The sequence below is a fragment of the Heliconius melpomene genome, chromosome 1 (genome assembly GCF_056956725.1).
Source record: "Heliconius melpomene rosina isolate 202511_hmr_F chromosome 1, ASM5695672v1, whole genome shotgun sequence".
Classification (NCBI taxonomy): Eukaryota; Metazoa; Arthropoda; class Insecta; order Lepidoptera; family Nymphalidae; genus Heliconius; species Heliconius melpomene.
The window spans coordinates 15,341,050-15,354,810 of NC_140389.1; the positions used below are offsets into that span (position 1 = coordinate 15,341,050).

The 13,761-nt window shown below is 32.9% G+C and overlaps 1 protein-coding gene and 1 non-coding gene across 3 annotated transcripts in view; one reads left to right on the forward strand and one right to left on the reverse strand.

Moving 5' to 3' along the window:
* LOC146541720 (pseudouridylate synthase RPUSD2-like) overlaps positions 1-13,761 on the forward strand; it is a 314,100-nt gene that overhangs the window by 31,347 nt on the left and 268,992 nt on the right. The window lies entirely within an intron of this gene.
* Positions 2,381-2,452, reverse strand: TRNAH-GUG (transfer RNA histidin (anticodon GUG)). Its single transcript has one exon. It is a non-coding gene; the product is annotated as a tRNA-His (tRNA).

Consider the following 13,761-nt stretch of genomic DNA (forward strand, 5'->3'; position numbering starts at 1 on the left):
ACAGTGTTTTATGTTTCATTTGCATGTATTTAAAGGTAATATTTTTCTTTGTTTTTATTAAAATGGCGACATCTATTACGTTTGTGGGTCTCGTTGTGAATTATAATGTTGGAATATGTTTTTGTTGCTATTTATAAAATAAAAACGGTTTTTTGGATAGTGGGGAATATGGCGGTAAAGATTTTAGATATCACGAATTTAGTTTTACCCCTTTTTGTATGAATCATTGTAAAATAAGTATTATTAATCGCCATTCTTATCAGATTATAGAAATAATGTAAGTAAATAAAGATTAAAAAGAAAGTTAAGTAGAAAATGAGAGAAGTTATATGTAAATTTTGACCCAAGAAATATCACTTACACTTCAATTAAAACTTGAATGAAATAATAATATAATTCTAAGAGTAATCGGATAAAATTTAATTAAACTTTCATTAGTGTTTTGAATAGTCCAAAGCTCATTTAAAACTAGCGCTGAGTACTCTGGCAACACTTAAATTGAAACATTTAATTTGGTATCATGATTGATGTTGGCAACTTATAACTTTTCCAATATTCAATGTTAGCAAGGAACTTTTTAGAAGCTTTTAAGCCTTTAACTTCACTTCAAGGTATGTTAGTAGAGTTTGATATGTTTGTGTTCATGCAATTTTTTTTAATAACAGATAAAACGGCTTTTGTCTCTTTTATAAGATTGGCGTAGATGTTTTGTGTTTTTAAGATAATATTTATATTATATTAATAATTTTGGTGAATTGTAAATGTATTTTTATGGTATGCGTATCCTATCCTATATCTTATAAAACAAAGTCGCTTTTTGTGTCTGTCTGAACTTTCTAACTCTTCTTCTTCTAAACCACCCAACGGATTTGGATGCGGTTTTCACCATTAGGTCGAGTATTTCTCAGGGAAGGTTTATATATTGTTTATTATTTGTACATTCTTATGTAAATTAACATAAATACGATAAATGTGTATAAAGTCCTACCCGCTGAGACACTTTGGCGCATGCGCTGCTTTAATGGTAAGTACTACGTGAAAATAATGTACTGGAGTATTGTTCCTCTTAATAAGATCTACAAAAAAGTCCGCGACAGCATATTTTTATCTTATAAGGATAACGTGTAGTGATCATATTTCTGTCTAAAAATAGTAATTTCAATATATTTTTTATTGTGAGGGATATTTTTCCATAATGGTATTAATCACACAGTTTACAACTAATGCGGTTATTATCGTTATAAATTGTTTTTTTTGTAATTTTGTTTATGAATAAATTATATTATTATTATTATTATTATAATCCTTATCCTTTAAAATACTTTATTAAATTTCTACGTTAAACGAAGAAAAAAATTTGTTTTTTAAGCTATTTCGAAATTGCGAATAGTTTTAGAGAAAAACGCATTTAATTATTGACACATCACGCCGTTCACACATCAACTGTATCGAGTCAAGTTTCACTTATCCCTTACTCTCAGCATATAAATAAGTATATTAGTTACGTTGGCCATTTAATGTAGATCAAAACTGTCTTTTCTGTTTTTCATTTTAATAAGTACTTTAGAAGTTGTTACAATATCAAAAAATCCTTGCTGCGAAACGCGCCTCGCGACGTTATGCTTATACAAGCGAGTCCGCCGCGCCCCCCTGCCTTACACGCATCGGTGGTTCAGTGGTAGAATGCTCGCCTGCCACGCGGGCAGCCCGGGTTCAATTCCCGGCCGATGCATTCTATTTAATTTTCGTCACAGGCAGCCATGTAGTGCTTGCTTTTCATCAGGGACAGAATACCCTCTTCAGTATTAACCACAGCTCGAAAAAAAAAAACCCGCCTACCTTTATAGCAACGAAGATTCAGATGCGTTTGCACGTATTGGATAATTCGAGTTGAATGTATTATTTAATGTCATTTAACTATCTAAAAATAGTAATTTAAATATATTTTAATAAGTACTTGAAAAGATTAGTAGCACAGATTTAAAATTACGGTACCTACTAAAAAATCCTTGCTGTGTAAAACAATTGGAAAATACGAAAATGCGGGTTGCATTAGGGTTTAATTAATTTTCACATTATCTTAAGTGCTTTGCAAACATACATTATATGAATAATCCAGTAGTAAAAGCGGGCGAAGCCGCAATAGGGTCGCTAGTTTTAAATATAGTTGTATGTAGGTGGTACAGATATTGATCTATTTGTATTTAAAAAAATGAAATAATATATTTTTTGTTTTTCAGGTACAATCTTCCGCAGATATGTGATAAAAATTAAAACAAAAATAAGTAAAAATGGTAAGTTTACGTCGAGAAACCTGTAGCTCGTACCGATCTAAAAAATAATAAGTAAAAAATAATACTCCGCCGGGACAGCTGTTAGCTGCCGTGACCAGGATTCGAACCTGGGTTACTACGGCCACAACGTAGGGTCCTAACCACTAGACGATCACGGCTATCGGAGCTACTGGTTATAGTCGCGAAACTGGTCTGTACAATCTATGTATACACTCTGTTGATACACTTTCTCTTTATTGAGATAACGGTAGTGCCTTGTAAATTATAAAACGATTGCATAAATGTAGTTCGATCTCATTGGACTGGAAAACATGAATCATTTGGAGTAATTACAAGCCGTCGTGGCGCAGTGGAACTGTATCTGACTGTAAACACCAGTTCTGGGTTCCATCTCTAATCAAAAAAAAAATTAAAAAAACTATGTGAATATTTACTAAGCGAGTTCGTGGAATAATTTTTTTAAGCCTTATCTACTCTTTTTATTAAATTTTTTTTAACGAGAAGAGGAAACTAATACTTATAAAAATGTTCTTTCATTTAATTCGTTCTCTACAAATTCTGTTCCTCTGATGAGGCTGTATTTATACAATTTAATTCTATATTCTATGTTACATGTAATCGTGTTCAAGTTATGTGTCGCTTGGGTATTGTAGTAAATCCCTAATCCACTTTGCTTAACTGTGGTAAACTTAATCGTTTATCTTTTCATACATTGTGCACAGTAGTAGAGATGGTAAAACTTACTTATATTAACTTGTTCGTTACTTCCATTTAAAACATTAATACTGTTTAATAACTTAATACATGTATTTTTTTATTCTAAAATCGAAATTAAGAATCCTTTTGCTAGGGATCCTTTTGTATCGGAACTATTTATAGATTTTTTAGGGATCTGTACCCAAATGGAAAAAAAGGGATCCCTTATAATTTCGTCACGTTAAGATATTTTATTCGTAACTATCGCTTTAATTATGCATATAAGAAACAAGGATAAAAGATCAGACCGAAAACGAACCGCGACCGGCACTTTAGCGTGAATCCTCCCTTAATATATACAACCACACTGTTATTAATTACAAGACTTATTTAATATTCTGATATTTTATTAATACTAGAATTCTGACGTCCATAATATTTCAAATTACGTAAAGAAGAATAACGTTTCATTAGTAGACAAGTTTTCGAAGGGTATGGGGGTACTTAAAGACCTTGTAACGAGTGTTCAAATTGGTTTAAGAGGGTTTCAAAGGATAAAGTTACATATGTGTCGTCGTAGAAGAAAAGTTACTCCAAATTAAATACTCGCTGGATTATAGGTCCTCTGTACCTCCGCTGGGGACTTGCGACTGGGTTACTACGACAGATGTAGAACTATAAATATTTAAAGAACCTTGTTTAATAAAAAGAATTCGCCAATTTATAGCAAATATAATAACTTTTGCTCTTGAGCATGAAGCGATGACCGGGACTTGCGATTCAAGTGTAGCCTACACTTGCTTTCACTGAGCGAGCTCAGTAAGGCTATTTAAAAAAAAATCTAAATAGATATCATATCATTTATTCAATTTATTTACAAACATTTTTACCATTAGTACAGTGTTGCCATAGCAAATTAATAGAAACAGTTACTACTATCGCGAAATACAACAGGTTACTAAAAATATATAGTGTTTAAATAAAAAAGGTGACGAAGACGAGAGATGCCTGTCATACAAATTTAAATCAAATGTCCCATAAAATGTGATTCTACGACTTGTCACTCCAAGACACAGTCTATTAACTAAAGAGAGCACGAGAATAAAACATAATTTAAAAGAGTTATAAATCTTCTGCCACACTATTACAAGAACACATTGATTTCCATCAATATTCTGAACAGAACTCGGAACTATTTACATTCAAGTAGGTACACAGTTCGTACTATTTATTTTAATACTATATCCGAAAGTGCTCTGGAATTTTAATTACGTTTCGTAAACACCATTTGCAATTTTTCAGGCTTACCCGCTCTTTTTTAATGGAGTTGCATTTTTCTAGCGCAGTTGCTCTTTTTAAATACTCGCAACGTTCTACTATTGCCAGCTCGTCGATTTATCAATAGCTCTGTAAATAACTGAGATACTAGTGATGCTACACTATTGTTTACATTATAGCTATTATCGTTCGTTCTGTTGGAGATTACTATTGGAATTCCTTGCATAAGGTGCATTACGTGGTGTTTTTTTTATGATTGGTTGGGTCTGGCAATGGATAATGTCATTTCTAATATTATTCCCAAGAAAATATAACAAAATGAAACATAACAAGTTAACGAAACTGAAATACTTTTTTATGTGTCTTATTTACCTAAAAAATGCCAAAGAAACCACCATCCAAACTTCATATTCCCTGGTAATGCTTACCGGTGTTGGCTGTATGCGCAGAGAAACTTTCAGGTTTTATAACAGAACGAAGGTATAGCTTGGTTTGGCTCTTAATCCGTTATTATAAATTAACAATTCACATGAAACTTGACGTTATATTCCGTACAAAAGTCAATCGTAAACTTTATTTCTCGACCGATGTGGGCTTAGCCGGATTAAGCTGGAATACGCGAAAGTTCCGCTTATCTGATATTAAAACTTAATCATTTCATTTCGTTAGTCCTTTGTAGCAGCCGTTGCTTCATGCAAAATAGAAATAAAACCAAGGCGGTTTAATAGAATTATAAATTCAAATTCTGAATGGAAATTTATTCTCATAATAAAAGTAAAAGCTCGCTTGCATAAAGTTTTTGCGTTATAAGCATTGTTAGAAAAGTGATGTGTGTACTTCATTTTGTTTTTTTTAGCTTCTTACTGTATTCAGCAGCTATATAGGCAGAGAGAACCTGGGAAACCATAGTTAAGACACTCCGCTCCCATTTAAACTCTTACGTTTCTAATAAATGAAATGAAATAGAAAACCATTAAGCTTTTGTAAGGCAAACATAATTCTATTTAAAGCCTTCCTAATTATAGAGTTCTAAAAGGTAAGTATTTATATAAAATTATTCCATTAGGTACTTAGTGACTGACAAGTGACAAAACTACTGGATTTACAAAGTAGAAGTTCGGCATGTTAGTAGATTAACCATTGAATCGGAGCATTACGAAAGCTTTATCGAAATTCCAAGGGAAATTGGAAAACCGGGATTTTTAATTTTACGTCTTAAACAAGTTCACGAAAACAACGTTGTGGGTGACATCTAGCTTCGTATGACTTTAAAATATACTTCCACATTGTTTTATTATTCGGCATAAGCGTATTACAGTCACGCGATTATTTAATTTAAGAATTAAATTAGGATATGCTCGACTTCTGGCCGAAATGACGGTTATTTTCATATTCATAAATTCATTTTCCTTCTGAATAAAAAGCTTCCACACGTAAAGTCCTTATTTGTAGATTTTTTTATGTCTCAAAATATAAACTATAGATAAGATAAATATCATCCACACCATCTGGATGCGTGGCACTCCACTACTGTGCGGTTTCGTAGGAATTTTCTTCCACGGGCCACCGAACTGTGGAATAGCCTACCCGCGGCAGTGTTTCCAGGTCGGTACGATATGGGTACCTTCAAAAAGCGCGTCTATCTCCACCTCAAAGGCCGGCAACGCACCTGTAGCTCCTCTGGTGCTGCACAGGGTCGTGGGCGGCGGTGATCATCATCAGGTGACCCGAACGCTCGTTTGCCTTGTCCTTTTTCCATAAAAAAAAAAAATGGGATAGATGATAAATCATTGTATAATTGGATCTGGAGGGGACCGACGATCTAGTCAAGGTTGTGGGAAGGCACTGGACAGATCATAGGCAGTGCGTGACTTCGGTATGGGGTATTTGGGGTAGCTCTATATCCAACTCGATGTGATAATGATGATGATGACGACCAAAGATTTTTTGTATATTGACACTACTTATAGTACATACATATATGCTTTAACTCATTAATTTAATTTGATAATGTGTTAATTGAGCACACCACGATCTTAAAAAATTGTAAGGTTTTAATGTTTAACATATTAAGAAATTAAATTTTTCCATATATATTTTTTTCAGCTGTATCACATATACGAGTATAGCAGGATAGGCGAAGGGAACCTAGAGTTAAAACACTCCGTCTCCTACTATACAGCCGTTGTAGCTCAGAGTGCTTCGCCATTTCCCTGTTTATTAAATATAATAGCCCTATCTTTACGAGTAAATAAAAGTGAAATATTTCAAGAATTTTCTCATTTCCAGTCAAAGGAAAATATAAAATAAAAATTTAATATAGCATTCATTTTTCATACACTTTGTCGGCTTTCCGCACAAACAGACTGTACGAAACAGTTAAAGTGATATTATGTGGAAAGAACCATTTCCCGAACTACAGTTTTGTATTAAGGTCTAACGTAAATAACTACCTGGTGGTGGTTCTTGAAAGCCTTTCAATGTTGGAGTAAAAATATATCAAGATTAGTTTTAATACAGTGAAAAAATATTTTTTAAATGTTTCTATAAAGAGAAACCGAGTTGTATTAATATATAATTACGCAATTATAAACAATTATTTCTATATATATCAAATACTGAGTAGGTACTACACCTCATTAAAATTTTTAAGTTGACAAAGAAAGATTTTTTTTGCCATTTCAGTTTTAAAATTTATCTTGCTTATAGCAGTACAGACATAGATATTCTAATGTCAAGACAGCGCGAATTCGAGACATTCAGTGTCTCGAATCGCAATTTGTCTTAAGAAAGCGGAAAACCCTCTATCTATATCTATATCTCATATTTATGTTATCACATACAATACTAACACTTGCACATTATCAAGTCATATTTGAAAAAAATAAACTCTACATGATTAAACAATGTAACCTACATGTTGCAATGTTATTATTGGCGACATAAAATTGACAGAAAATTTTAGTAAATAAAAGAAAAATCGTGTCCTACTTTCATATAGCTTCGCCATGGTCCCTTAAGATGTCCACCGAACTGTGACTCCCCAACACGAGCAAGCGTCAAAGAACAGTGTCGGTTACAAAGAAACGTCAATCGAGCCGCGACCAGCGTCACCAAGCGATATTTTTAGCTATTTCAATTAGCTTTTAGCGTTCTAGTGTTAAATTTCCTAATATTAAAGTCGAGCTTCATTTAGTTACAAGCTACTAATATATTTTAATGGAGCAAAGTCGTTTTGCAACATTACGGGAAGAAAGATGAATTTGTTATATTTTTTTACTTTTTATAACTCTTTCTCTCTCTCTTTATATAACGTAGTTTTTAGTTCAAATCTAACCTGAACTAAAAAAAATCTTAGGATTTATTATACTTACGCTTCACGTTGTATCCTGCTTGTAGCAGGGTAGCTAGAAGGATCCAAGTGGTAAGACACCTCGTCCTCACACACCATCCAATTTTCAAAAGATTGGCGAGTTGAATGGCGGAGCTTGACGCTGCGTTTTGATATGTTACCACAACCGGGAATTCATTCACACGAGTGGGAATCGAATTAATAACCCATCCCGTTTTCTCCTTTCTTAAAATACGAATATGATATGAAAATGCAATTTCGTTATTTTTATAGCTCAAATTATGTCTTATAAAGTGAAACGTGTGGTATAAAGATGACACACCTAATGGTTTACGATCGCATTCGCCTGATAGGTTTTAGTCACGGAAACTAGAGAACTTCCATTTCCTCGCCCATTACTTATAAACTAAAGATACGTTTGCAACTCGTGTAATTTCAATTTATAGTTCTATGATATAAATGCTGTTTATATATAAAATTGTATTGTTTTGTAGTATGTAACTGGTTTTTTTAAAGTCACCTAAATTTGTGTGTGTATGATACAAAGCGCGGCGTTAACATGCGATACCTTCAGTATTAAGCGAAAAAAGAGAACGACAGTGTCTTAATGGGAACGAAATGTCTTTATTCTGCCTATCTTCTATCTTCTATGTGCAGGATACAGCGAAAAAATGATATTTTTTTAAAAAAAATCACGATTTACCGCACCACAACACCGCATAGTTTTCCAAAACTTCAGTCATAATATCTCAAATCTTGTAAACAGCAACTATTTAAAATCTCCACGCCTCCCAAAGTCCAAAACTCGAAAGGAAGCAAAGTTCCGCTATAACCAGTTAATTTTCAGATACAACGCCAATTTAGGTCGTAACATAAGCCTTGTTATGAAAGTTAGGCGCCCGCGCCATTAGCGGGCTGCCTTATGATGGCTATAAGCTCGATATACGACGTGGATAGGCTTGGAGCACTTTGACCTTAAATGTCAAGTGTGATATTAGAAAATTGTAGCTTTTTGTAAGGAAAAGACAGGTCTGTTTGTAAACGCGACGGTTGTGGCTTTGATTTTTACTCGGTGAAGTAAATTTATTTTATTCCTTAGTTCTGGTAACAAGAAAGTAAGCTACATTAAAGATTTTAATATTAACATAGTTCTTAGTCTTTTGTTTGGAAAACTAAGAATGTATAAATATAGATATACACAACGTTTTTGCAATAGATACATATTTATTTATAAATATATTTGTTTAACCTGATTTAAGATTAGCATAATATCTTTATCTCCTCTTGGTTTATATATACCAAGCTTAAATGCGGAGTATCCGCATATACCAGGGCCAGTGGAGAGAATTTCGTGTCAAAGCACTCCGTTACTCATAGCTGTACTTTGCCATGTTAAAACGAGGAAATGAAATTACATCCATTTCCATTCCCACAACCAGTTCAATTCCGCCACAAGGACATATAAAAATATTTTTAATTAATATATTAAAATAATATTCGTACCTACAAGGTAATTAAGGAGGTGCTACGCCAAGACCCAGTGATACGTACTTAACGACGCATTAACATTCGCTGTAGCGTGACTCTGTCACGTGATGAAATTCCCCCTTAATTAAACCTCCCACTAAAATCCAATATTCTGCAAGCTGTAAAACGTTCAATTTAACTTGATTTAAATATAAAATTAAATTAAATAGTCTTGCATATATAGCATAACATATATAACAAAATGTATACCACATTTTGTTATATATGTTATGCTTTTATCAGGTTTAAAGAGGCAGTCGTGCCTCAGTGGTAGGTATGCACGTGTGACTGTATAGGTGACGGTTGTGCGTTCGATTCCTGCTCGGGGTAAAGGATTATTATTTGTTAATATTTTCATTTCATCACTCTGGTAACAAGGCAACCTGCTGCCGGAAAACCTATAAAAAACGCTTAGTTACATACGAGCTTTCATAAACATGTATCAATATTACACTAAACAACCACCACCAGTCCACCGGCAATAAAACTTGATCCATCGAGAGCAGTTTGAAACTAGTCGGCCGGTAGACCGACTAGAATTGATGTAACTTGGTATAAACTTATAGTTTCAAAATATGTTTTTTTTTGTTTCAACTATCAATGTATATTTGAGTATTTTATAGTCCCTTTTGAAAGAAAATATCAACAAATATTGCATATCAATTAAGTGTTTCTTTTCATGTAACTTTTTATATAAGGTTATAAAAAGTTACATGAATTCATCATTATTATCATCAATATGTCATTCCGTCGTAGCGCAGCATTTAATTGTAAAGAACACGGTTGACTGTTCGATTCGCCGTCGGGGTACATGCTATTTTTGAATTATTTCCATTTCGCCGCTCTAGTAAACACAGCACGGCGTTGAGTTCCGCTATTCAACACACAATGTTCAAATTCGGGGGGTGTGTTGAATACAGAAAAAGACTTCTTAATACTTGAAGTACTTTATCATACCTTACGAAAAGAATATTAATTTCCTAAGTTTTTAACATTAACATGGATAAAATATAACCTTACAACATTCCAATAACTTCTATAAAAATGTTTATAGCTGCCTCAAGTTTCGCCTTCACAAACTTAACCTGCGCGTCGCTCAAGTACAAAACCAATTTATTTATGTGCACCAACACGATAATAAAGTTTCCCGTTTAAAATACCCCACGACGACGTTGGGGGAAGAATTAATAATATTACAATGTGTTGCGTCTTAATTAAGTCCACAGATGTTGACAAATGAAATATATCATATTTGCCCAAGATCCCAGGGCCCTCAGATATACATCATTTTAGCAAAGCTAAAATTTTGAGGGCTATTAGTCTAATATGTAGTTAAGTTTTAAGTATGCGCACTCACTAATTTGAAAGTGGAGCCCTTTCATAGGTAGCGCTAAATAAAGGTACATCTCTATCTGGGTTGAGATTGATGTTTTTTTTTAATTGAATGATTGAGCCATCACATTGGTCTGGGTATTTATAAGGGTCTTGAAATAGTCCGTAAGTAATAAAATATTTTGCCCCAATTTTACACAATTTTTAGGACGTCTAGCAAGAGTAAAGGTCCACATAAAGTGTCTGGTAATAATAAATATACATTTTTTACATTATTCTTAAAAACATATTTAAATACTTTCTACTTTAACGTAGGTGAACGTGTACTCAGAGAGGGCCCCATTTTTAAGTTAGTAATTACGCATACAGTCTTAATTACATATTAGACTATTGATCCTCAAAATTTCAGTTTTGCTAAAATTACGTAGGTCCCTGGGGCACTGGGATCTCAGTCAGCACTCGTAATAAGCCAATTTTCAACATTTATGCAATACAAGATAAGGCGTTTGTAGATTTGGGGCTTAGGACAATATTTACATGGAACTGATTAAAGCGAAATTTAATTTATGCGTTGATAGAACTGTTGTGCGTGTTCTCGAAGATTATATTTAAATGGTATTGAGATAGTTTGTTGTATTTTTATGCAATTCTAGTTTAGATTTCTCTGGGATATGCAGCGTAGAAACACCAATTCCTACAGAAACGAGAAAAATACAGGGTCAATTTGTTATATATCATTTGGACAAACAGAAAATATCTGTATAATTCGCTGAAGAAAATGCATATGTATTAAACAATAGCAATATTAAATATTAATCCGAACTCAAATTGACTCATTTCATTAATCAACTACGTATGAGGGAGGTAGAGCAATTTAGATGATAATAGTCAGTTATTATTTATTTAATTGTAGTTTTTTCGATTCGTAAGTTTATATAAGTATATTTATAGAAGGAATTGAACCTAAAACCCTCCCTTTTACAACTAGACTGTTTTAGAAAGCCTCTTAAATATATTTTAAAGTACTTAAAATAATATCACAATATTATAGTACATAATTTATCAACCAGAAGGTGAAATGTTAGCTCTTTTGTCCAAACTGAAAACTTTCGTAAACGTTGCCAAATCAGCTTAAATCTCGGAAACAATTTTCAAGTAGTTTTGGGTCAGTCGCCCGTCCGAGTCGGAGTTTGATCTTGTTTCCTACTTTCTATCTTATAAGTTTTAATACTTACTGGAAAAAACTCATTACTTATAAATTGCCAAGTAATGAAGGAAAATTTATTTAAAAAAAACAATTTTTACCTTTATTTTACCATAATTACGTCGTCACATATATAATTAGGTATGATCCTAGATTAGGGTCACAGTTTCGTTTGAGTAGACTTTATGACTCTTGAAGTGCTACAAAAAACACTAAGACATGGTCACACATTCACATATGACAACAAACATAACTCCTGCACTCCTGTGGTCATCCACATGTACACATACCACCCTCTTTCTGCGTTCTCTGCCAGGTGCGGGATATAACGTGAAACTAACAAAAGACCTATGTAATTGTTATCATGTCACGCTATTGAAGCTATGTGTGTCGTAGTGTATAATAATGCTAAGTGAAAATACTCTAGCAAATTGGTGGTAATCGATAGCGTTGGTAGCTATTATCAGTGCTGTAGCTACCGTGGGTATATATGTACAGTCGTAGGAAAAATTGATATTGATTTCCTGTAATACTATATATCCAAATTTTATTAAATAATGTAAGCCATTTCTACTTATCAAGATAGGAACCACGAACATTTTTATTTTTTAGTTTTGAAAGTTTTTAAGAAAGCTTCCTTCCTTATTAAGCATATTTGCTCAAATAAACGAAAACAATTCACCTTTGACACCTAATGTAATAAATCAGCTTCACGCTAGTAGCCCGCATACGGCAGGGTAGGCTGAGGGAACCTATTGTTAAACACTCTGTTCCCTATTATTAAAAAAGTAAGATACAGATTGTAGAGCACTTTTCTGTGTGACTGTACACCGAATAAATTATACATAAGAATCAGCATCTCGTATTCTTTTGCTTGTTTTTTAAACAACCTCTCCACTTTAATGGAAAGTGAACATTAGCGATAATGTTCCAGTCGGTTCCACGCGTTTGCTCTTAAAGGGATATCTTTATTGTTTCAGATTGTTCTTGTGCTTTTTGGACTAAGATTTACTAATCTTATATTTTAATTATATCACACTAGCTTTTTTAAAATTTAATTATTACAATTGGAATAAAAGAAAGTGTAAAAATAGACAGAGTATCTTAACACTCTCCTATGTGCTCTAGGTAGGTGTGATCGACACAGACGTGCAGCTGAAAATATTTGGGTAATATACTGGTCGTTGCCCGCAACTTTTTTTATGTTATTCATAAGACGTAAAATAGAAAACCCCGCTTTTCCTTAATCCCATGTCTCCCCACTCTCGCTAACCTAACCCAAGTAACAATTAAAAAAATACAAGAATACTAATTTTGTAATTGCATTTTATACTAACAAAATCCTGGATCTGGATTCTCATATAAGAACCCACGACTATCGTTTCTAATAGTACAATAGCAAAGGAAATTTATTATTAATAGAATTTTTCTTTACTAATTTAATTAAAGAAATATTATTTATTATACGAAATACCGGAAAACATGTTTACCTTTATTTTTCAGTCCATTAATTTAACTGCCCAATTGCCACGATATAACGTCGTTACGAATTATATATATTTAGTATGAAAACATACGAGGTTAAATTGTACCATTTTATACATAGAATCTTTAAATAAATGAAAAAATTAAATGGTTTATTTCTTGGCGTAGGAATCGAACCCACAATCTGTCACGTTTACGGGTTTACTTGTTCCTCTGCGCCACGTCGGCATAACAAACTCTTCAGATTCTAAATATTAGTGTGGATTTATACTAATACTTATAAAGGTGGAAACTACGATTTCTCTTCTTAAACGATCTTATTAAAAAAGTTGTGAAAATTGTCTATTATTTTCCTAAAATATATCTTTATGGTAAAAATATTATTTTATTATCCTACTTTAATAAAAAATATAAACAATTAAAACAAATTAAACTCCCGTATTTATAACATTTTCTTTAAATTACTTATGACAAAAAGTGTAGGCCACCGAGAAACTAAACCTCGTTCGACTTCAATATTAAATTAGTCACGAATTTTCATACACCGCACCGTTTAGAACAGAAACGATTATAATGGAAATGGCATTTATATA